Source organism: Podarcis tiliguerta, assembly GCF_965153285.1.
Source record: "Podarcis tiliguerta genome assembly, chromosome: 1".
In the NCBI taxonomy this organism is placed as follows: domain Eukaryota; kingdom Metazoa; phylum Chordata; class Lepidosauria; order Squamata; family Lacertidae; genus Podarcis; species Podarcis tiliguerta.
In genome coordinates this window covers 80,559,839-80,584,284 of record NC_139534.1, presented here as the reverse complement: position 1 = coordinate 80,584,284, position 24,446 = coordinate 80,559,839, and the positions used below count along the sequence as shown (strand labels likewise).

Below are 24,446 nucleotides of genomic sequence, written 5' to 3'. Positions count from 1 at the left end.
ATTGGTTGCTGTGATGTTCGGGCTAAAGAAAGCTTTTGAAGCTCCTGAATGATCGACCAGGAGGGAGAGAACATGCCAGCCGGGCACGTGTCTCTGCCAAGGTACTACACGAGGGTAGGACGCTTCTAACATTATTGTGCCATCCGGGCTACTGCTTATGCCACCAGTAACTGCGAAGTCAATGTTACTTCCAAACCAGAGTCCTGTCAGATGCCCCTCAAACATTCTGTGCTAGAGCCAAAATTGTCTGAGAAATCACTTGTGAAGGGAATAACAAAATATGTCATTGTACATAAAACATCTCCATAGTAATTGCAAGAAAACCCAGAAAATACAATTAAAAGGTAAAAAATCGTTTGCTAGTCCCTGTTCTCTTTCTATATTCTTCCCTATTTTTTCATTCTTTTAGTCTGCTGTTATTTTCTTGCAATCCACCTTGAGTAGTTTTAAATGGAAATATGGGGTATAAACAGTTTAAAAAATGAAGCAGTTGGCACTCATATTCACAATTGTTTCTAATGCCACTGGACCTAGCAGAAATACCTTTCTCTGCTCTACTCTACGTCCTTTGCTAATGTTCAGCAGCTGAAAGTTCAGTGTTCCATAAGGCCCAGAGCACCAGTGAAACTATGCAATTATATATATTGTAATATACAGTCTAGGAGAATCTAGATGAACCATCCACTTTTCCCTCCTGTGTTAATGTTAAGTGGACTCTGTGTGTCACAGGCCCCGGCTCTGCATGAGAGACAGATTAGCCTGTATTAACAAATGTACAAAGGTCTAACGAAGGAGAGCAAAAATCTTGCGGCAAAAACTAGCCAGAGGTAAGCACCATTGAAGCCCATTGATTTAATCAGGAGAGAGTTAAGCACACTCTTTATTTATGTAATATTCCCCTCCAAGAGATGATGATAAAAGTTAGTCAAAATGTTTCTCCACATGGATGACTTTATCTCCCTTATTAATAAACCATTCTACATACCTCTGAGAGCCCATCTTGCATTAGGGTGCTCCCCTTCCCTCCATAAGTCAGGTTGGCTTGACCATAGCAGGCTCTGCTTACTTTGCTCCTTAATTAGACTCTCTGCGAGTTGGTGCTTGCCAGGCTGAAAGTCTCAGAATGTCCCTAAGCTCCAGTGTGAATAAAAGGAACCATCGATGTGATTTTCTCTCCCTGCCCACCCCCCATCCCCAATTTGAGGAAAAAGTCTTTCTTTGAAGACAAATTGCAAATCTTCCTCAGAAGACTTTCCCCACTCTCAGAAGAATACTATACTGTCCTAGATGCTGATGTGCTCCACAACAGCTTCCTTAGAGATTTCAATCTCTCGTCAAGGCCACACACTGATTTCCATTAAAAAGTGTCCTTGGAATCAGAATTTCCCCATTGGCTTTCTACATTGAAGTTGACATAAAAATTTCACAGCAACTTCTCAGCTGCTCTGCTGTCAGTTTAATTACCCACCTTGAGCACCATTCCCCTTTCCGCTTAGAGACATAGACGGCCCGCTCGTCATATATTGACTCTAATGTATTTTTAAAAGGTTGTATTGTTTACTGTACAATGCATGGCTGTCTACCATTTGATTCATTGTTTTTTGATTCGTGCTCCCATTCATCAAATTAGCTGAAGGAGCTTTACAAAAATCAAGCTGGGGATTTATTTGAGCAGGTAAACAAGAAACATACATAGCCATGACCATCCATTGGGGGGTGGAAACCCCCTGAAATTCATAGAAGCACAATACTGTTATTAGGAACAAGAGAAATGTCACAAAATTGTGAACAACCTTTCAAGTTCTTTATAACTCCTTATCTATCTGGACAGCAAAACAGGGGAGTGGGGAGAGAGAACTGGCTTGTTATTAAAATTATAAAATCTGTGATTTTGTAACTGAGTGCAGGAGGAATTGTGCAGACCAAGGGGCTCATCCACACTTACCTTTTGCCCTGCTCTCTCATCCTTGCAAAGGGGCCAGGTTAATCTTCTCTGTATCATTCCAATTTTAGTATATGTGCTGCCAGAATCAAGCACTTGCCCTGCTCTCTATAGGCACAGGTTCATGCTTTAAAGCTCTGTGTCTGAGCGCTTTTTTGTTTTGCCCAAGAAAACCTGCTCTTTGATACAGAATCAGAACAAATGGCAATACAGGTTTTCTGCTTGCTCTGACTCAGCAATAAACATTGGGTTTTTGTGGGGAAAGCAGGTCAGAGGAGTGCTTGGACATGGAACTTTAAAGTGCGGTCCTGTGACTAAAAACATGGCACAAAAGGAAGTCTGGATGAGCTCTAACAGTACAATCTGGTGTGTGTCTTCCCTAGCTGAATTCTGTGATCCCAATTGCCCTGTCAGTTTTATAGGATTGGCAGTCTAAATTAGGTTACTCTCTACTTACACTCATGTCAGGAACTGGAGTCAGCGGCAGGCCAGCAATAAAACACCCGGTGTCAGTGAAGGTAACTCCAGTTCTAGGCCTTCACTGTTGGTTTCTTTGAATAAAGAAAATGGTGACTTAAATAATGACAGAGATTTGAATAGAGTGGATGTTAGAGGGGGATTTTTCACTGGTGGCAGATCACAGAAGACTGTGACACCATGAGACCGGTGTAAAACAAAATTAAATAAGGACTTTATTTCAAAACAACAAACAGCAAAGCTTTTGGGTGTTTTTCTCTGCAGGCAGGGTTCAAACTGCAGCTTTTCTCCTTTTGTAGTCATGGCCAGCTGCAACCAATTAGTCCAGAGCTCACAAAAACTGTTCTTAAAGGTACAAACATGTTTCTGTGCAGAATGTCTCCCAACAGTGAATGGGGGTAACATTGGGAGGAGTGACATTTTCAAACAAGCTTTGAGTACAACAACAACACCCAACAGCACCTGCCTCTCAGTGTACATCAATCCCTGCTTTACTCAGATACTGCCATTGTTTAAAACAGTCACTTCCCCCATCGGTATCTCTCCCTTCTTGCTGTTTTCAGACTTCTCCCTCTTCCATTTCTCAGCTGCTCCATAAGATTTGCATATGTTTTTCTGCCTTTATGTACCTAGGCAGATAAGAGAAGCCACCTTTTTCTTATCTGCCTAGGTACAGATAGGTACAGGTGTGGGAAGCTACCTCACTTTACCTCTACTTAGAAAGTCTACAACCTCTCATGTTATGATATATGAGGTCTATTGAGACTTCACCATTAAGCCTTTAAAACTTATTCTCTTTTCCATTTCCAACCTGCCTGTTCCCAACCGGGTTAAGTGCTGGGTGGGAGGCACTCAAGAAGTTATTTAAACAGCACAGACCTATATGGCATATGGAAAAACAAGCATCCTAAGGCCGTGAACTGTGAAAGCTTCTATACCAGACGTACCTGAGAATTTTGATACAGAATAATCATGTGAGCATATTTCATTTCTCCCTCTTGTACAATTGTCAACACATATATATCAGTCTAACTGAAAGTTTCGTAGGAGATTGAGGTATGAAAAACTGAAATAATTACATATAAGATCCATGAAAAGGGTAAGGTAAACCACTGGTTGCCCACGCGAAGGGATCAAAGTATGAATGGCAGTGAGATGAAAAGCTTTTGTGTGTTCTTTGTATAGAAAAATTCCCTTAGCTTTATTTTACACAAGAACTTTCAAAAGATCTTCTGTCTGTTCAAAAGAAAGCCTAATGAATATCCTACGTGAGGCCATTTGTGATGAGAAAAGGGTGCAGATTCTTTGGTAAATTCTTCAAGTAGGCTGCCAAGCAATCTTTTGCTTCAGAGTTTGCTTTGGTGGAGCCTTCTTTTGAAGCTACTGGAAGCCTTTATCTCCTGATATTTTTAGTTATATAGATTAGACCATTTGCTGACAGATGCTATTGTTAGTGCCACAGTAATAATAGTGTTTGGCAGTTACATCGTGCATTAAAGTTTCAAGGCTCTATGGAAAACATCATTTAATTAAGTTTCACAGCAGCTTGGTAAATGTTTATAGCTGCATTCCCCTCCTTCCCCAAGAAAGAGAAACTGAGACAGATGCCCCACCACCTCAAAAAAAGTAACTTGCTTAAGGCTATGTAATAATTCAGTAGCAGGCTATGAAGTAGAGTCCAAGGCTATTTGTCCCCATGCTTAGCATCTTGCAAATCACTAAATGCCATATTTCCTTTGACAGGCAGTTATAGCATCTGTAAGCCTGACTCAAAATCCAATTAACTCAATGAAAGGGGTTTTTTTGACAGCACTTAGCTTGGGCCAATTATATCAAAAGAGACCACAGAAGGTATGTGCCTTAAGAGGCTGGCTTATTGCCCAGGCAGGTGCATTCTGCAGCCCTGAGAGAGCACTGAGATGACTGAGACGGGGCACAGCTGTTGGGTGAGATCGGGCCAAATCTTTATTGACGACAACAGGTAATGGAGTTGGCATGGCAGTGGGGCAAGGCTCCCTTCCTGCATTTCACTCAGCCCCTGCTGATGGAATGGCATCTCTATTGGTGTAGCACCCTGCTTGTGGTTAACGCTTAGCTGGAATGAAATATTCAACGCAGCAATAGAGAAATTAAAATAATAATTTATTTGTCAGACAAATAAATGATAGGCACAGTGGTATATGGTTACCAAAGCTCTGCACACTCCAGCCCTGATGGCCAGCACTTATATTTCTTCAGCCCAGCCCCCTTGCTCCTCCTTTGGCTGCCTCTGTCCAATCAGCCTGGTTGAAATTCCTATTGGCTGTTTGCTAGAACCAATCATAAAAGATACACCCATTTCCTATTACCTTTTATGGGAGACAAAGAGCTATATTTCCTTCTATTCATAAATGGCAGACAAGTAGCCATATATCTTACATTTGCCTCGACAAGGCACCTTAATTACCAGATCACCTTTTGCCCTTTTTGCCCCTGCTGCCCCTTCAAAACAAAAGGCTAAAACAGATGGCTCATAGTATTAAATTCTATCTTAAACAGAGATCTTGGGTTCATATTCTCACACACCATCAATGAAATAAGAATCTAACATAAGAATCTAACATTTCTTACTTTCTAAATCATTTGCATCATTAAAGCCAATAATAATAGATAGCTTTTTATAAGAAAAGGAACTCAGTAAAAAACAGCTTCAAAAGGAAGCCTCTTTAATTTGCACCCCCCTTTTCCAGCCAGCTGCTTTTCCCATTAGCTCTTTGCCCTTTAACCTTAGGAAAATATGACTAGAGTCTGATGGGAGGCACATGGTATTATTTTCTGTTAAACAATAAATCTTACTATTTACCAACTCTTAATTAGTATTTTTGCAGCTTGATTGTATTCCGTAATATGCAGGGTCAGTATAACCTTTGTTCCCAGTCTGTAATTGCCTTTTACAACTTTGAGAAACATGTCTCCTGCTACTGCTATAAATCAATGGGGCCCTTGTCCAGAAGAGCAAGAAGATAAACAGCTGCCAGAGTACTTAGCCAGCTGCTTTCTGCCTGGCATGAAACATACAAACATTTGTAAATATAGTTTTAAGCTCATTTTAAAATACAGGCCTTGATCAGATGCCTCATTGGGTTGGAGAAGTGGACAAACCTCCTCTAAGGGAGTTGCCCAAAACTTGAATTCTGATGTGGTGCAAGCCAAGGCAGAGGTCCTAACCTGAGCTGAAGGCATGCCTTAGCCAATCCTCCCCTTAGGCCCCTTATGAGGGCCTCCTTTACTACTCAATGCCTTTTTTACCAAATTCTACAAAGCTCTATCAAATGCCTTATAATTAAGCCTCAGTTCACTGAGGGAAAGGCAATTATCACAACCACCACAGGGAGGCAATTAAGCTTGGGAGGGGGGAAATCCTTATCACCTGTCAGGAAATCCTGACTTATCACCACTCCTTCCTTTTGTGATTACTTCAGCTTCTATTCTGTCCCTTCATACCATCTCTCATCACCCCAGCTATCCCAATCTGTAGCTTGTTGCACTATGATGACTTTTCCAGAGGTCAGAGGTCACCTGAAAATGCTCGTGCTACAAGCCTCATTCTGGACACGTCCTGTGCCATTTTATCCATGTCATGCATAATTATAGAAACTATAGTGATGTCATCCATCACTCACCTTTTCTCAAGTCCCAAATGCTACAGCCATCTTGCCTGTCACTTAGTGCAGACCCAGGTTATCGAGCCTGAGCTTCTGCAGCCACTGCCCATCATGAACCATCATTGGCAGGGTTGACAGCAACAGCAGAAGATATGTTCCATGCCTATGATAATATTTAATGCTCTTGTTAATTGTACTGTTTTAAATGTGCATTTTATATTTGACTTCCTTTATTAATGTTTTCAATATATATATATATATGTGTGTGTGTGTGTGTGTGTGTGTGTGTGTGTGTGTGTGTGTAAACTGCATTAAATGTGCATTCTGTGGTTGACCTCCTTTGTAATGTTTTATTTTGATATCTTTAAGAGAATATTTTAGGTTCCTGTTGTTAATTATGTTGCTTTGAACATATACTTTAAATTTTACTTTCTTCAATAATGCTTTATTCTGGAATGTTTTATTTGATGCTTTAATGTAGGTTGTAAACTGCTTAGATTTTATATATATATATATATATATATATATATATATATATATAGCAGTATAGAAATGAAGAGGAGGAGAAGAAGAAGAAGTAGTTCTCTTCATAGAGGAGTCACTTGATCATTTTGATCCCCTTGATCATTCTGACTGCCCTTTTCTGAACCTTTTCCAATACTAAAACATTTTCTTCCCTTTTCCTTCTGCTTACATATGGTCTTATTGTCCTAAAGGGATAGTATCCTAAATGCAGAATCTACAGCCCTGTGCTCTTACCTCCAGTGCTAGCTCAGGCAGATGAGCCTCAGTCAACTCTAGCCATTTAAAGGACTGGAACACCACATGGTCCCAGAATATGTATAGAAGCCACCACCCAAAACAGTTGCTCTTGTTCGTGCATAAAGCTGTGTCCCATTGTGGAGGAAAGAATGAGGTTCAGCAGGTTTTCTGATGCTGTTTTTGAACAGGAGTTGGATCTATTAGAGCTGCTCTGACCATTCCCAGCAATGAAGTTGGTTCAAGGCTGCAGTAGGACTGTACAGTATTAACTCAAGGTACTTCTGGGCTTTGTTTTTGTTTCAGCTGGCACATGAAGAGGGTCACATTGGCACAGTAGTGGCACTATGGGCCTGCCCCCATGTGTTTAACTCCTTTGTGATGATTGCAGTTATATAAAACAAATAGTCTAGAAATAAAGACTTTATAGATGAAGAAGAAAAGCATCCACATTTTTGGACTTCTTTCCACCTGTCAGTCAATCATATTACATGATTGATCTTCTCATATAAATAGGGATTGAACCTCTAATGACAGATTAAAATAATATTGCTTCCAAAGAACACATAATCCCACTCAATATTTTATAAAACCCCAACTTGGGTAATAAATTTGTTTGTCTTCCTTTCATAAGTGAAGATTTGTAAGGCTATAATGGCACCGGCTTTTCTTTTTCTTTGCATAGATGGCAATTGCGTCTCATATTTTTAAATAATTACATGATCCATCTCCTAAATTATTATTTTTTATTATTATTTGAAAGTATAAAAACACATCACAATTCTTAAAGGCACCCCTACAGCTCCTCTTTACCCTCTACCCTTTCATAGCTTATTGGTATGCCGAAGAGGTTTTGATTGAGACTTTCTGAATTTGATTCTGCTCTCAGGAGCTCTGGATCTCAGCTTGAAGGCATGGTTAATAATGTATTTTCTAAAAAATAATAAAAAAGAAAAGAGTAAACAAAAAGAAAAGTCTTGCAGGTGGATTGGTTTAAACTGGAAACAGAGTTCTAGGATGGTGCTCATCCTCAACTAAAGCTTGACCCACAGTTCTCCCTAGTGATGAAATAACCAGATCATGCAAGCAGTTCTCCCAAGTGATGCTGTTGACATGTTTGTACTTCCTTGGCTTGGAAATTAACATTATTCACCATGCTCACAAGTGGAGCATGATAGTTGCCTATTCTGTGCAAGTGTTATCATACCAGAGTCTTTTTCCAGCTTCAATAATAAGCCAAGCTGAAGAAGCATTCCAGTTACCTGTAGAGAGGGGGGAGAATCTGCAAACTCAGCTTCCAAACAAGACTCATCTGACCTCACATCCCAAGCCAGTGTGTAGACTGGATATAGAGAGCCGCTGCCAGGCACTATAAACAATATTGATCTAGATGAACCAATAGTCTGATGACTCAGAATAAGGCAGCTTCATATGTTCCATATATTTTTGTGGAAAGAGTTTAAGCTCCATTCCCACTGTTTTCCTCCCCGCTTCTTCCTCTATTTGAATATATCAGACTGCCTTCTGCTGTCAAGCCATTTGTCTCTTTTGTCCAGTGATGTCTATTGTGATTGGCAGTGAAGGTCCAATGTCTTTCCCAGCCTTAAACTGGAGATCCCAGGGATTGAGCCTGGGACCCTATAGGTGGAATTGAACATAATGCTAAGAGGGTTATGAGTGGAGGCAATGAAGTCTGTTCATGCAACAGGGCTTCCCACCCTCTCTTCCCACTGGGTGTCCTTGGGTGCCTCCTAAACCTGTCCTGAAGATCTCCCAACCCTTCAGGACTGATTTAGAGAGTGTGGGTGGTGCAGAGTAAGAGGGGAGAAGGTCCTGTTGCACAAGTGGATCCCTCATTCCACACAAGCAACAACTTAGTAGTTGAATATCACCCAATGCACTCCAACCATGTGCTTTGTCGGCATCACTGGCTCTACTACTGACATAGTTCTGTTGCTTGCCCCTGCTGAAATATCTGGTGGTATTATTAAAGGATGGCGTTCCATGTGCTGCGCTGGCTCACCAGATGCAGCTTGTCACGCTGGCCACGTGACCCGGAAGTGTCTGCAGACAGCGCTGGCTCCCGGCCTATAGAGTGAAATGAGTGCACAACCCTAGAGTCTGGCAAGCCTGGCCTGTACGGGCAGGGGTACCTTTACCTTTATTATTAAAGGATATGAAATTATCAACTATTGTCTTGGATTGTCTTGTGCAATCTTGCTGCCTCTGCCTATGGACCTTCCCAAGGAGCTGTGCTTCTGCCTCAGTGCAGGACATATGAGTATGAAATATTAGGCAAGGTAGGGCATATCTGAAGATGACAAATTGTTCTGATGTATCATTGACCTTCATTGCTGCTTCTGTTGTGCTCCCAGCTCTAAGAAACCCACAATATAAGACTATCATATTACACACAGCCTATTTGATTGGAGGACATAGTCTGAAAACAAACCACTTAGATCCTTGGTCTTTTCAGGTTCAGTTGCTTCATGTTTTCTGTTAGGGCTCACACTGCACAGCTCAATTCTTCCTAATGCTTTTCCAGCGTCACATCTCACAAGGCTGTGGAGAAATGAAATTGAAGTTTGGCTTCTTTTTTCATATCTAAGAGCAGCCTGGAGATTTTGTGATTTGATCCTCCGGGTTCTGATGTTCAGTGAACCACAGCTCTATTTTCCCAACATCCTCTGTGAGGTTTATAACAAGATGCCAAATATTAGTTGAAAAATTATATCCTGCAACCAAAAGGGGTGGTGGGGAGATAGAAAGGAACAACAAACAAACAAAATCCACTATTTTCTTCTTCCACCATGTGATTTTAGACTGCAGAATCTACCACATCACTACAGGGGACAACAATTTCAGTTCATTCATATACTTGTAACAATGTAACATAGATGCTAGCTGCGTATATCAAGATTGTCCTGATAGTATTTGTTACCTTGTACTGTTTCTGGAGTGGGTGGGGGGTGAAATAAAAATATAGCAACGGAAGTACAGTTATAAAAAGAACTAGGTTCTAACCTATTTGTCAATATCTGTTTTTATGGTGATAAACTGAAAAGAAAGACTTTTGGCTGGGCAAAGTAAAAGATAATTATAGAGAGTCAAATGGCCAACATCTTCCATCAACATACACTGAGTTGAGTCTTCTATTCAGTGATCAAAACGGAGTCCAAAAATGATGAGACTAAGTATTATGAGGAAGACAATACTGCTTCAATATGCATCAGAAAGTCTCCACAATTATTCTGTGCTTTGCTAAAATAATCCTCAGGACTGTCCGGGTGCAACAAATTCTGTGACTTTACTGGTCTTTACAAGGATTTAGCCATCAAGGTCAAATTGCTGATAGCTAACAGTGACAGGTTATGAAAATGGTGTTGTGTTAATAGTGACAGGTTATGTAAAATGGTGTTTCATTAAATTGTTCTGTTGAACTTTCAGTGTGAAAACTACTTTTTAGCAGGGAGAAAAGTGTTTCACTGTGTGAGGTTCTGCAAAATGGCTACTAGCCTACTAGCAGGCTTTAAAAAGTGTGAAAGTGTGCGATGGGATTCCTATTCTTTCACACAATTCATGTATTTTTTTTCAGCCTTAGTTCCTCAACAGCTTCTCCTAACATGTTTTTAGCAAACAAACAAACTTGAATGACTGAGATTGCACAGTGAATAAATTCTATCAGCTTCAGACTTGGTGATATAGCAGGTGGGGGGGGGGAGCCCTCCCATTGATCTGAATTTAGGGAGATGAAATGCAACCAAGCAATTGGGCCAACACTGCTGTGCCATGTAACTGTCTTGCTATGGTAATCTGGTGGTTTCATTACCCACTCGTGCTGCACAGCTAGATTCTCACGGCAATCCTGCATAATCTCATATGAGGGTGTGCATTTGGATATACATTAGACTGAAAGTATATCAATGTGGAGGAGAACATCTAGTGGTTCATGCCCACCATAAGACTTTCAATGGGGGTGCAATTCAGATGTGTATCCGCACTCATAGTCTAACCAACTAGCTAGTTATGTGCAACCGGGTCAGGATGAAGGGTGTATTGGTCTGGTTCCTTGGCAACAAAAACTCATGCTCCCTTTCCCTGATATGAGTACTGAAGGAGTTTCATCAAGTTTTGGAAGAGGAAATGAAAAATTGCTGGAAGGAGTCCAGTTTGTGTTTGTATTTGTGCGGTATGTGAAAATGATGAAGAAATGCATACCTACCACAATCAAAATAAATGATGGCAACTGGCAGCCCATATTGCATATTCAAATTCTAAATAATCAAAATTGTAGCAGTAGATCTACTCGCTACAGATTTAGTCCCAAATCTCTTACCTTAATCAGATTTCTATAATTGTGTGACATGAAAAGGCAACTCTTCCAGACTAGGCATTATGAACTGGTTTCTATAAAAAGTTAGGTATGTGCTTGCATTGAAAAATACCACACTACTGCAGCCTATATGGTGTCAACTTGTTCTGATTGCTAGGAACACAGACAAGGCAGTGAAGGTTTGTTGCATATTTTGCAATTTTACTTGCCCATTCACCATTAACTCACCATCTGACTCCGGCCATACTTGCTTCATAGATTTGGCCCTAGGAAAAAATTCTCTTGCTACATAGCTCGGTTGATCATGATGTGAAATAATATTCTGTTCCAGAAATAAAGACGTTTCATAAGACATTTAATTACAGAAACCAAGGTGCATTGAAAATTCTGGAACAAAAAAAGAAGTCAATCATTGAAAGTGCCCTCAAAGTTTCAAAAACATTTTTTATGTGTTGGCTGACACCTATTATTTCAGAAGGCATAACTACTAAGCTTGAAGATACCAACTGGGAGTATGAATGTGCTTTTGAAGAACCACCTGTCAAGTTACAAATGTGCTCCTTGAAAAAGCTCTTTAAAATGACTTCTGGAACCTAGGCTGGGATAATCCTGTCATCAGAAACATGTGGTTACAACATTCCTGACATTATTCTGACAAAAATGGGGAGAATAAACAACATTTAACATTATTATGTCACTTACATGAAATACACAAAAGAAAGGAAAGTTAGAGAACACAGGAAGGAAGAAGTGAAAACTAAAGTCGAATGAATAATACCATTGGTTAATTCTGTTCCTAGACTGCGGGTGGCGCTGTGGGTAAAAGCCTCAGTGCCTAGGGCTTGCCGATCGAAAGGTGGGCGGTTCGAATCCCCGCGGCGGGGTGCACTCCCGTTGTTCGGTCCCAGCGCCTGCCAACCTAGCAGTTCGAAAGCACATCAAAGTGCAAGTAGATAAATAGGGACCGCTTACTAGCGGGAAGGTAAACGGCGTTTCCGTGTGCGGCTCTGGCTCGCCAGAGCAGCAATGTCACGCTGGCCACGTGACCCAGAAGTGTCCTCGGACAGCGCTGGCCCCCGGTCTCTTAAGTGAGATGGGCGCACAACCCTAGAGTCTGTCAAGACTGGCCTGTACGGGCAGGGGTACCTTTACCTAGACTGCACCCAATATCAGTGAAATCACTGGTCATTCCAACAACACAAACAAACAAACAAACCTTTGGCATTGAAGCCACTTGGTTCTTCAAACATACAGTGGATAAAGTCAATGACAGAACAGGCTTTTGAGCTGGGTGCTTAAAATGCTTCCATTGCTTAAACACCAGGCAGAAATTTTAGAGCTATGCTAAGTATTCACTTGTTTCATACTATAGCTGCAAAGGTTATTGAAAAAGTAGTTGCCTTGCTGAATGTTCACATTGCTTTGATAAAGTTGAGTCCCCTTTTTGTGCCTTATTTCCTGAAGCCATTCTTTTTATTTGACCTCACTGTCCTCAGCCTCAGTTGCCCTCTTTGCTGTTTTCTGAATGGCTGTCATGACCCATGTGATTCTTTTCCATGGGCATTTGTACATCAGCCTGTTAATATCAATGCAATGCAAACACGTTTGTCCCAAGTGTCCAACAATCACTGAGAATGGAGGATGTTGTAGATCACCCTTGTTGACATGCCTTAGTTGGTATACCTACATTTTTAATTAGTGGGTTGTTTGATGATTTTTTAAAAAAATGTGCTTGTTTTTTATGAGACAATGACCTCCCTCACTCTTGCTCTCTCATCAGTTGGATTCACAGTTTGCCATTCAAAAGGTCACTTTTATATTATATTTAAAAGCATTCAAACCTGTTAATAACAACTTTTAAATAGCTATACTTTTTATTGTAAACTCATGAAACTGTATGAAGTTTTAATGAATGCATGATACTGATTTATCCTTGCACTCTCTCCTATCAGAGATGATGACAGAAATCTTTACCACACTTTGAATCACTCTGATTTTCTTTCCCCGCTATTCCTTTCTCAATAATCAAGACAATAATTTTAATAATCAATACTATGTCAGAATCAACACTAGAGATCAGTGACATTAATCATAATGAAAATATCACGGAAGGCTTCAGCAGCTCTTTGTACTGTAGACAGTCTGAAGAGACAAGCTGTTGACAGTGATTCATGGCTGCAAATTCAGGACCATCTGCTATTTTGCAGAGTTCCCCAGCCAAGGTGACAAGGTGAAGTGTAGCAGCTGCATCATCCTTGCTTTCTAAAGTCTAGCTAAAACTGGCCACTCCAGTGAGCGACAACATCCTGGCCCCAATAAGATGATGGCAAGGAAAGTCCTCCATATTCCCCAGTATCAATTAGCTCTCATAGAGCAATTGGCACCAGTATGGTCGTGACTTGTCTGTTTTGTGGAAATGACACATAAGCCTTTCACTGTTTCTGAAGCTTTGCAATCACAGCCTCCTTGTTATCCAACATTATTTATAATTCACATGTCCCTTTGACTGAAATCCTGGAAACAACATAGATATGTGAATTTTCTGTGGAGATAATCACATTCTGCCACATCTATTTGAATAAATTTGTTATATTATAATCAACTATGTTGTTGTGATGATATGATGATATGATGGACCATTGAGTGATGGCCCTTCCCCATTATACAACCCACACTTGGCATGAGTTTTAGCTATGCTACAAAGGAAGGTCCCAGCCAATCCCAATTGGACACTCAGGAGTGTGCCTGAATCCAACAGGTCTTGAATTAAACACTGAAATTTTGGAGTATAACTGATCCCTCCCAAAAGTGGGGCTTGAGGGCAGCACTGAAAGCAATTTTTGCTTATTTCCCATGCCCTTTGCAGCCCCCTACAGTTATCGATATCTGCCTCACAGGTTGGGAGACACTTTGAAACAGCAGCAGAGGTGCAAATTTGACCTTCCCCACTTTCTGCTCACAGAAGTTTCCACTTCAATGAAGGGACACAACTGGATATAATCCTAAGGTTGCAATCCTATTCATGCTCACCTGCAGTAAGTCCCAGGAAAATAACTCAGTGGGGCTTACCTTTGAGTAGACATATATTGAATTGCATTGTGTAAAGGCTTTGTAAAGGCTTCTGGTTAAGAGGTACTAGGATCTACTCAGTACCAGCAACAAAGAAACTTTCTTTGTTATAATCATGTGGATCAACTGACATTCTATTTCAGTTCATAAGCACTTCAGAAAAGTCCTTCTGTATCAGGCCAAAGGCCCATCTAGACCAGCATCTTGTTCTTTCAGTGGCCAACCAAATGTCTATGAGAAGCTTGCAAGCAGGTAGTGCTCTCCTCATTTCTGATTCCCAGTAACTGTTATAAATGACCTAGCATAGTTCATTTTTAAACAGACCATTGAGAAAACATATAGGCTGATGATTAAATGATTAAATATAGAGGCAGCATGTTCTGGATATTATTGGGTTACAGACCTATATTAATTCTTAATTTGAGTCTATGCTGGCTGCTCTTGGATTGTTATTTATTTCCAACTGATAAAACTGGTTAACATATTTTTACTAAAAGAAGGTAGTGCTGAAAAAGTGATTTGTCACTACTTTAGAACAAAGTTCTGAAACAGAATTGAAATTGAACTGCTTTTATTTGCTTGCTTGAAGAAGAAGAAGAAGAAGAAGAAGAAGAAGAAGAAGAAGAAGAAGAAGATGCATACTTGGGGAGAATTAATATTTTTAACTGCAGAAAGGCATGTAAGTGTGAACAGAGTGGGTATGGAATATCATAAGGCAGCATGAAAGAGAAGAATCTTTGAAAAGTTAAAGAGAAAAGATGGTCTAATGAGAGACAGCGAAATCGTAATAGATCTATAAAGTTAACTTCCTTTCCTAGTCAATTCAAGTTCTTCTTAATTACCTTTTGTCAGTGTCTTAAAGACTGAAAGTTTTGATTCTTCCTCTTAGAAGGCATGTCAATTAAAGAGATCAATAAGATTTCTCCAGTTCTTTCACACACCTGGGCCAGCCTCAGCAATTTATCTGCTCTTCCAATCCCTGTATTAACTAGGGCTACACCAAATACCATCCTCTTTTGATTCTCAAAAGTTTGATGGGAAAGCAGATCTAGAGATGCTGTCCTATCTTTGACTTAGTTTCCTGATGTCGCCATGTAGACAAATCTGACTGGCTACATAGCATTACCTTGAAATCAAAGGCAATACTGTAAAGAAAGAAAAATGGGTGTTATTCAAATAAGTTTTACTCAGAATAGTGCCATAGAAAACAATGAATCTAGCTTTGTCATTCGTTCATTTAAACAGATCTACTCTGAGTAGAAGTTAGCTGAATACCACCAGTTGTCTCTTTTCTCTTTTTGAAAGCTGCTTCTTGCCTGAAGTTCATCAGCCAATTGTCACAATCTCATCATAACTCTCTTGCCATCTCCTCAGAAAACCTTTCAATCCCTACAACAAGGAGCAAAAATACATGTGCTCCCGTAGGACAGGGATGGGGAACCTGTTGTCCTCCAGTTATTATTGGAGTCCAACTCCCATCAGCCCCAGCCAGCATGGCCAATGATCAGGGATGAGGGAAGCTGGACTTCAACAATACCTGAAGGACCCCAGATTCCTCACATGTGCCGTATAAACTAAAGTACATGAGGTTACATATTTGTCTAAGAACACAAGATGATCCCAGCAGGATCAGAATGGATACGAAGAACAGTATTAGATCAGACCAAGGGCCTATCTAGTTCAGCTTCCTGTTTCCCACAGTGGCCAACCAGATGCTTGTGGGAAGCAAGAGTCCTCTTGTGTAGTTGTTTCTCAGCAACTAATATTTGGAGGCATGCTACCTCCAGACCTGGATGTAGTGTGCAACCATTGTGATTAGTTTCCATTATCTAATCCCCCTTTAAATACATCCTAGCACTGCATCTTAAAAAGCAGAGACATCACCTTGCCAACAAAGGTCCGTATAGTAAAAGCTATTTCCCCCCCAGTAGTGATGTATGGAAGTGAGAGCTGGACCATAAATAAGGCTGATTGCCGAAGAATTGATGCTTTTGAATTATGGTGCTGGAGGAGATTCTTGAGAGTCCCATGGACTGCAAGAAGAACAAACCTATCCATTCTTAAGGAAATCAGCCCTGAGTGCTCACTGGAAGGACAGATCGTGAAGCTGAGGCTCCAATACTTTGGCCACCTCATGAGAAGAGAAGACTCCCTGGAAAAGACCCTGATGTTGGGAAAGATGGAGGGCACAAGGAGAAGGGGACGACAGAGGACGAGATGGTTGGACGGTGTTCTTGAAGCTACAAACATGAGTCTGACCAAACTGCGGGAGGCAGTGGAAGACAGGAGTGCCTGGCGTGCTCTGGTCCATGGGGTCATGAAGAGTCGGACACGACTAAATGACTAAACAACAACAACAGCACTGCATCTTGTGGTAGCACATTCCAAAGTTCAACTATGTGCTGTGTGAAGAAGTATTTCCTTTTTTTTTTTATCCTGAATTCCCCAGCATTTGACTTCACTGGAGGATCTCGGGTGTAAGAGAGAGGAAGTAAAATCTTCTATCCACTTCCTCCACACCACTCATGGGCCTCTAATAAGAGGAAGCCTTGGTTATTTTGATTGTCCATTTTTCTCAATAAAGGGCAGCTTCATAACAATCAATTTTTAATTGTAACACAGATCTTTTTTTATAACCAACATACGAGCTGTATGTGGAGCTTAAATTAAGGCTACTACAGATTGTTAGGTGGACTACACACATATCACATTAATGAAACAAGAACTCACATTGAACTGTTTCTTTTCTTTTTCTTTTAGTACCCAGCCAGCTGTCATGGCTTCAGGGCACCCATGCCACAGACAACTTTTTCATTTACTGTTTCTGGCTTGTGGCTTTTCAAGGGATATAGGCTGTTTTTGTTTCTAACTTTTTTTTGTGCCAAATTCTAAGATGACTAACCTGGAAACTGAAAAGAGCCAGGCTCTGATGAAGGCTGACAGTTGAGAGATGCATTCAGTTGACAACTTAATGTTTTTCACCTCAGACTGGTGGCAGCTTCCTCCTTTTGAAAATGTATTTGTTTTCTGCTGGAGGTAACATACAGAGAATGAGATGTCACATTTATACCTCAAGTGATTTGAGTGAAGCTTACTTTTGAGTAAATGCTTTCAGGATTGAGATGTCAAAATTCTTCAACTAGTTCTGCCTGATTGCCCCATATAAAATTATAGCTATTTGTTTTCTTTGCATTAAAAAAGTAGGGGAACCCTGTAGAGTTATCTACTAGAACATAAGGGGGACTCTCCTGGTGGCTCCACCACACTTAGAAGTATGGGGAACATTAAGTATAATTGTTTAATTGACACTGAAATGGGAAATGTCTAAATGTGTATTACTGAAGGCTTTGATCTGGAACTCACGATAGTGTTCTGTTTCAGATGTTATTGTGCCTTTATAGATATATTTTCCTCGTTTCATCCACCATATATATACTGTCCTGTTTGTTTATTTTGCATTTATGTTTATGTATAATAAAAATGCAAGACAAATGCTATTTAAAAAATAATAATCTATATTGTGAGGCTTTTGTTGTGAAATGCTTTATTTGTTTTTATAGCTGTATTAACTGTTTAGGTGTTAACTGCTCCACAGGGAGCTGGCTTCAGGCAGCAGCCCCATTGGCAGACCAACTCTGCATTACTGTACAAAGATATCTGCAAACGTGACATGACGGCTGGCAACATTGACGCTGCCATGTGTCATATGACTGCAGTGCCTGGAGACAGGCAGTCAGGTTGTGCAACCATAGCAGTGACCAGAGGAGGAATGACCACTGGGAGAAGCACAGAAAGAAGAAACACCATGGTACACCTGTAGCAGCACAATTGGATGCCTTCATCTGCCTCAGCTGCAACAAAACATGTCTCCCCTGTATTGGTCTCCACAGGTATAGCAGGCACTGTAACCTTAACAACAGTTTGGCATCACCCCCAAAGGCACACTTCTCCATTTTCTCCTGAGACAGACGGGTGCCAACCATTAACTGTTTTCCTGGTTGGTAATAGTATGATTATATTGCTGTAACCTGCCTTGGGACCTTACAGTCAAGAGCAGGTAAGAAATCTTATAAATTAATTCATTTCATTTCATTTCTACAGCACTCTTCTACACAAAGGTAACCAAGTCAATTACAGCATACTATATATATGTTTGTATTTGTTATGTACTGAGTTGAATAGGATCCAAACTGCAGCAGTCTGATTGGTCCTAGAACAATAGGATCCAAAAGGCAGCAGTCTGATTGGTCCTAGAACAATAGGATTCAGAATGCAGCAGTCTGATTGGTCCTAGAACAATGCAGCAGTATGATTGGTTGGCAGGAACCACCCAATCATGCTCCAGATAGAAGTGAATCCACAACCTGATTGGCTTACAGTAGAATTCCGGAATTAGCCAATCATGTGCAGTCCATTGTGTAAATAATGTATATAAGGCAGATACTTTGAGGGGACATTCATTCATTCCTCCTCACCACTATGAGCTGAATAAAGAGCATGAAATCACTTTGCGACTCTGAGTATATTTCAGTATTATAATACCAAACTGGTTCCAGTAATTCATAGCCAACAGAGAAGGCTAGGCTGGTTTAGAGTAGACTGCTATTGGGTGCTGTAAACTGGGCTATTTTAATCCACCTCTCTTTACACTGATCTGTGTGAAATAGTGCACAATGTAACAGGAGCACAAAAAGATCTAGTGACAGTGTTGCTCTCTTTTGGGTCCTAGCTCTTAAGGGCATCTTAGATGGTACCAACTACATTATTAGTTGCCAGTATAGACATTGTATGTTTATAAAATGTTCTTCCTGGACACCCACACACCTTCCAGGACAAGTAGGCCTTTATTTTAACACCAGACTCTTGCTTTTAGAGAGAAGCTTTAGTGGCAGTGTATATTTATTTATTTATTTATTTATCCATCCATCCATCCATCCCACCCTTACAACAATTAAAAACACAATGTTAAAAATGTTTTAAAACAACTTACAATCACAAAAATAAGGTAGGTCCCAAAGGTGGGTCTCAGATATCCAAAGCCAGGAAAAAATAAATGTTTTTTTCAGCATTTGCCAAAAGCTGTATAATGAAGATGCCAGCGCACCACTGTGAGGAGGGAGTTCCACAATTTAGGGGCTGCCACAGAAGATGCCCTTTCCTGGGCCAACATCACTCTGAGTTTCTGATGAGGTGGGACAACAAATAGGGTCCCTTCTTCCAATTATAACAGAAGAAGCGGTCTTCTTAGGTATTGTGCCCTCAGCCATTATAACCATATCTCTTTGCTATAGAAATCTACTGTATTTTTCGCCCTATGTGAAGGTGAAGGTACCCCTGCCCGTACGGGCCAGTCTTGCCAGACTCTAGGGTTGTGCGCCCATCTCACTCAAAGAGGCCGAGGGCCAGCGCTGTCCGAAGACACTTCCGGGTCATGTGGCCAGTGTGACATCGCTGCTCTGGCGAGCCAGAGCCGCACACGGAAACGCCGTTTACCTTCCCGCTAGTAAGCGGTCCCTATTTATCTACTTGCACCCAAGAGTGCTTTCGAACTGCTAGGTTGGCAGGCGCTGGGACCGAACAACGGGAGCGCACCCCGCCGCGGGGATTCGAACCGCCGACCTCTTGATCGGCAAGCCCTAGGCACTGAGGCTTTAACCCACAGCGCCACCCGCGTCCCTTTTTCGCCCTATAGGAGGCACTTTTTCCCCTCCAAAAATGAAGGGGAAATGTGTGTGCGTCCTATGGGTCGAATGCAGGCTTTCGCTTCAGGCAGCTCTGCGCAACCCTCGGGAGACCGGCGCGACTTTGCGCTGGTCTCCCGAGAGTTGTGCAGAACTGCCTGCAGTCCCGGGCTTCGCACAGCTCTGCGCAGCCCTAGGGAGCCCGGCGCAAAGTCGTGCTGGTCTCCCGAGGGTTGTGCAGAGCCGCCTGCATTCCGAAGCCTGCTCTCCGCAAGCCTGGGGAGACTGGGGCGACTTCCCTCCGAGCTCCCTAGGCTTGCGGATAGCAGGCTTTTCTCGGGGCTGGGGTGGGGGCCAGCCCCGCACCTGGGGGGGAAATATATTTTTTTTCTTTATTCCCCCCCCCCAAAAAAAACCTAGGTGCCTCCTATGGGGCAGTGCGTCCTATGGGGCAAAAAATACGGTACTCTTTGTTTTGAAAGCCTTTGGATGAAATACCCATCCATTAAATGTTGATGAAGTCTGACGGAATCTGGTTTCTTTCCCCTCTGGTTTTTCTAATACATTTATTGCATTACAGTTGCTAGGTATTTAAAGAGCCTGAGGGACATCTAAGCTTTATTGAAAAACCAGCTCTTCGGTTACCTTTATTTTAGACACAGTATATTGAAAAACAATAGAGTTCAACCCATGCATAGTGACCTTAATCTCAGCTTTCTTGGTCAAGGAATTGAGGGAGCAGTATGAACTTTCCAAGGACATAAGATTAGATCATTGTTTGATTCATGTGGGTTCACGCTACCACATCTTTGTCTTTTGAAAAGTGTGTTTCCTGAAGTCAGAATGACATTTTCAGGAAGTACCGATCTCTGAGAACCCATAAAAGTATTTCCTCAAAACACTTCTTGCAGTTAATAGGGAAAGTTAAGGAATCCTTCAATGTCCTTGGCAGCCAAGCACTGGCCCTGTTTCTACTATAGCAAATAAAATTTCAGTGAATATTATGATTGAATCAGGAGTGAGGAACCTGTGGCTTGTAGGCTGTATAGAGCCTATCTAGCCACCTAATTTGGCTGCTGCCATTCCATTTTCAGTGCCTTTTATGATAGAAAAATGTCACATGTTTTCTTTAGTGAGATGACTTTTTCAAGCCTAGTTGTGGTGCAGAGGGTACCTGCAGGAGAAGGTATCACAGCTTTGAAGAGACGAGTTAACAGTCGCCTGCTATCAATGTGTTACAACCACTTTACCATTAATTTTGAGAACAACCTTCTAGAGGTCCAAATGGAAGGTAGTTTTCAACCTTCATTGCTGTGTAACAAAATCTTTGTAGAATATGAAAGTTCCTAGACTATCCTCCACCAGGTGTGTGTGTGTGTGTTTTGGGGGGTGTCTGCCTTTTCCCCTGCAGCACACAAAGAATTACCCAAAATGGCCTTAGGTCTGGGGCATTGTGGAGGATACAAAATGGTGGCCATGATACAAACATAGCCATTAGTAGCAGAGCAAAAACAATAACCTTAGGATTAAAAAGAAGCTCTTCCATTGCTAATAGTGACTCCATTCCTGAGAATCTTTTGGTGAAATGATCTCTGAATAGGCTGGAGAATTTCAGGGGATCATTTTTCCCAGAGTTCATAACAAATCAGCATGAAGGAGTGATTACTGCAGTATGTGAAGGATATCGCAGTGTTTGTTGTTTGAATAAACTTGACTTGTCACAGACATTCTTTGTATATTTAAAAGCCTTTCTTGCCTGTACAACTTTCTTTCTTTCCATCTTGGAATATCAGAGGAGAAATTTATGCTGTACCTTTTCAACAACCTAATTCTCACCAACAATCATGAAGAACAAAGTTACTGCCAGGAAAGCATGTTACTAGTCCACAGCATGATCTATGAGACCATGTATAGGAGTTAGTGCCTATGGTCATCATACGTTGTGTTTTCCTTTTTCTAAATGTATTACTTTAAACTGCTGTTGTTTTTAATCTTGTTAACAGTTGGTATAGATAAATAGATGGGTGGGTGGGTGGATAGATGATAGATAGATAGAGAGTGAGTGAGTGAGTGAATTTCAATTATGTTTCTAAAGTGCCTTGAGGGGGCTTTGTCCTGAAATGTGGCAAATACAATTATTAAATAGATGAATACCTAACATAACTTTTTCTTTCCCCAACTATTGCCCCTGTACCCTATCACAAAAATACATCACTAATGACAGTGATCTGAGAAAAAATGCATTTGGGGGACATTGTCCAGAATTATGGCTGGAAAATTTATCAAACCGTAGAGCCTTTGCCTCAAAGAAATCTATGAGTAGCCTATGTGCCACCTAGCACCAAGTTTCCTAGTGAGGCCACATGAAGCTGTTGCCTAGCAACATAAAGCCAGCTCACAATAATAACCTGAGTGAAATTACAGTCACTGTTAATAACAAGCCCCATTCTCCCACATCCAAATGTAATTTATCTCCTCTCCTCCCCCGAGTCAAGCAACTCCTGTTTCATTAAGAACAGAGCAAGGTACGAATTTTCGGCAAAAATGAAGGCAGGTCAGCTGTTTCTAAGGTGCGGGGCAGAATCAAAGTGAGGCACCATTTGTCTCTTTGCGCTCTGTTCTGTTCCCGAGCTTTTGTCATTTAAAAAGAGAGATCAGAGCTATTGCAAGGGTTCAGGAGAATTCCCATTGAATTCAAGAGGAAGGTAGACCCCAGCCAGCCAGGTAATTAGAGCTGCAGCAGAAAGCTGTACGCAAATCACTGGCATTTTGGGGAATTGGGTCATCTGGGATTTGTGCTTAATATCTGCAGGAAGAAATTAAAGCTCAAGTGGAAAAGGAGAGGCAGGCAGACCAGCCCTGCTGAGAAATTAATAACTTAAAATATGGTCTGTGCCACAACAGCAGCAAAACCACCTCCGTGCATATTGGGGTGGGGGGAGAAAAGTCCAGCAGGAAGAAGCAGTCACAGAGTGAAATGTTTTGTGTCAGGGAAAAGCTCTCAGAGCAGTGTAACTCCATTAAATATGACATAAAGGTAATGTTTGTGTGCTAGAATCTACTGAAATAGGCAGGTGCGAAATGATAAATTTCCAGCTCCCTTCCTTTCTACCAGATAGTAACTGGAACCTGGGTGCAATGGTCTCTTAATTCACTAGCCACACTCTGTAGCAATTCTAAGCTTTTACTAATTTGGTCATGATACATTCTGAGCTTAAAGAGGGCATTTCTTCGCGACTTCTGTTTTGTACAGTGTAGGAATCAAGGCCCTGAGTGTGGTGACACCTACCCTTTGTAACTTACATATATCAGGCTGTATTGTCTGTATTGTCTTTTCAGCACCCATTGAATACCCTCCTTTTTCAACAGCCTATTAAATGGGGATTTTTATCCTCATCTGTGTATGTATTGGATTTGAAATTGTGTGAGTACAGACCCTCCAAGTGTCCCTATTTTCCAGGGATGTCCCTGATTTAGAGAAGCCATCCCAGTTTCTGATTTTATCCCAGAATATCCCACTTTTCCTCAGTGGAGAAATGTTGGAGGGTATGGAGTTATCCGACCCTCAAGGTGTCTGAAGGCAAACCTTTATAGGAATTTTTTTTTTTTATGTTTCATGTTTTATTATGTTTTTCTATATACTGAAAGCTGTTCAGAGTGGCTGGGGCAACTCGGTCAGATGTATGGGGTATAAATAGTAAAATTATTATGGAATGTGGTGTCCCTTTTTTCATTGGACAAATGTTGGCGGGTATGTGGGTATGTTTATTGATGTTTTCATTGTTAATCACTTCAGGACGAAAGTAACAAGCAGGGTACCACAGGGTACTGTCCTGGGCCTGTTGCTGTTCAACATCTTTATAAATGACTTGGGTGAATGAATTTAGGGGATACTCATCAGATTTGCAGAGGATGCCAAACTGGGAGGTGTAGCTAATGCTGCAGAAGACAGAATCAGGATTTAAAACGACAGATTGGACACCTGTGCTCAGACTACAGAATGAAATTCAATAGAGACAAATGTAAAGTTTTACACTTATAAAGGAAGAACCAGCAGCACAAATATAAGATGGGGGATACCTGGCTTACCAGTAGTACATGTGAAAAGGATCTAGGGGTCTTAGTAGACCACAAGTTTAACATGAGTCAACAGTGTGATGCAGCAAAAAAGGTAATTCTATTCTAGGCTGCATCAATAGTGGGTTTTCCTTAATTGGATGTTTTTAAGCAGATGTTGGATGGCCATCTGTCATGGATGCTTTAGCTGTGATTCCTTCATTGTGGGGGTGGACTAGATGACCCTAGGGGAACCTTCCAACTCCACAATTCTATGATTCTATCCTAGTAATTGAATGCTATAACTTTTGTCCTGCTTGCACAGCCAAAGCTCAGAGGAGGGTGACAATCCACATGAAGAACAATCCTTGTTTCTTTACTTCAGCATCCCTCCCAAAATCACTCTTATTGGAATGGCCTCAGAAAAATTATTCACTAAGACCTTCCTATCAAAATGCCTTTAAATTTTTGACACTAACTTGGAT

At 41.1% G+C, this 24,446-nt stretch overlaps 1 long non-coding RNA gene across 1 annotated transcript in view; it reads right to left on the bottom strand.

The window, feature by feature from the left end:
* The window catches only part of LOC310681926, a 453,737-nt gene extending 448,474 nt beyond the window's left edge, over window positions 1-5,263 (bottom strand). Inside the window, exon 1 of the long non-coding RNA XR_014513686.1 lies at window positions 5,185-5,263. This is a non-coding gene — a long non-coding RNA (uncharacterized lncRNA). The remainder of the gene's footprint in view (window positions 1-5,184) is intronic.
* Between the last annotated feature and the right edge of the window lie 19,183 nt (window positions 5,264-24,446).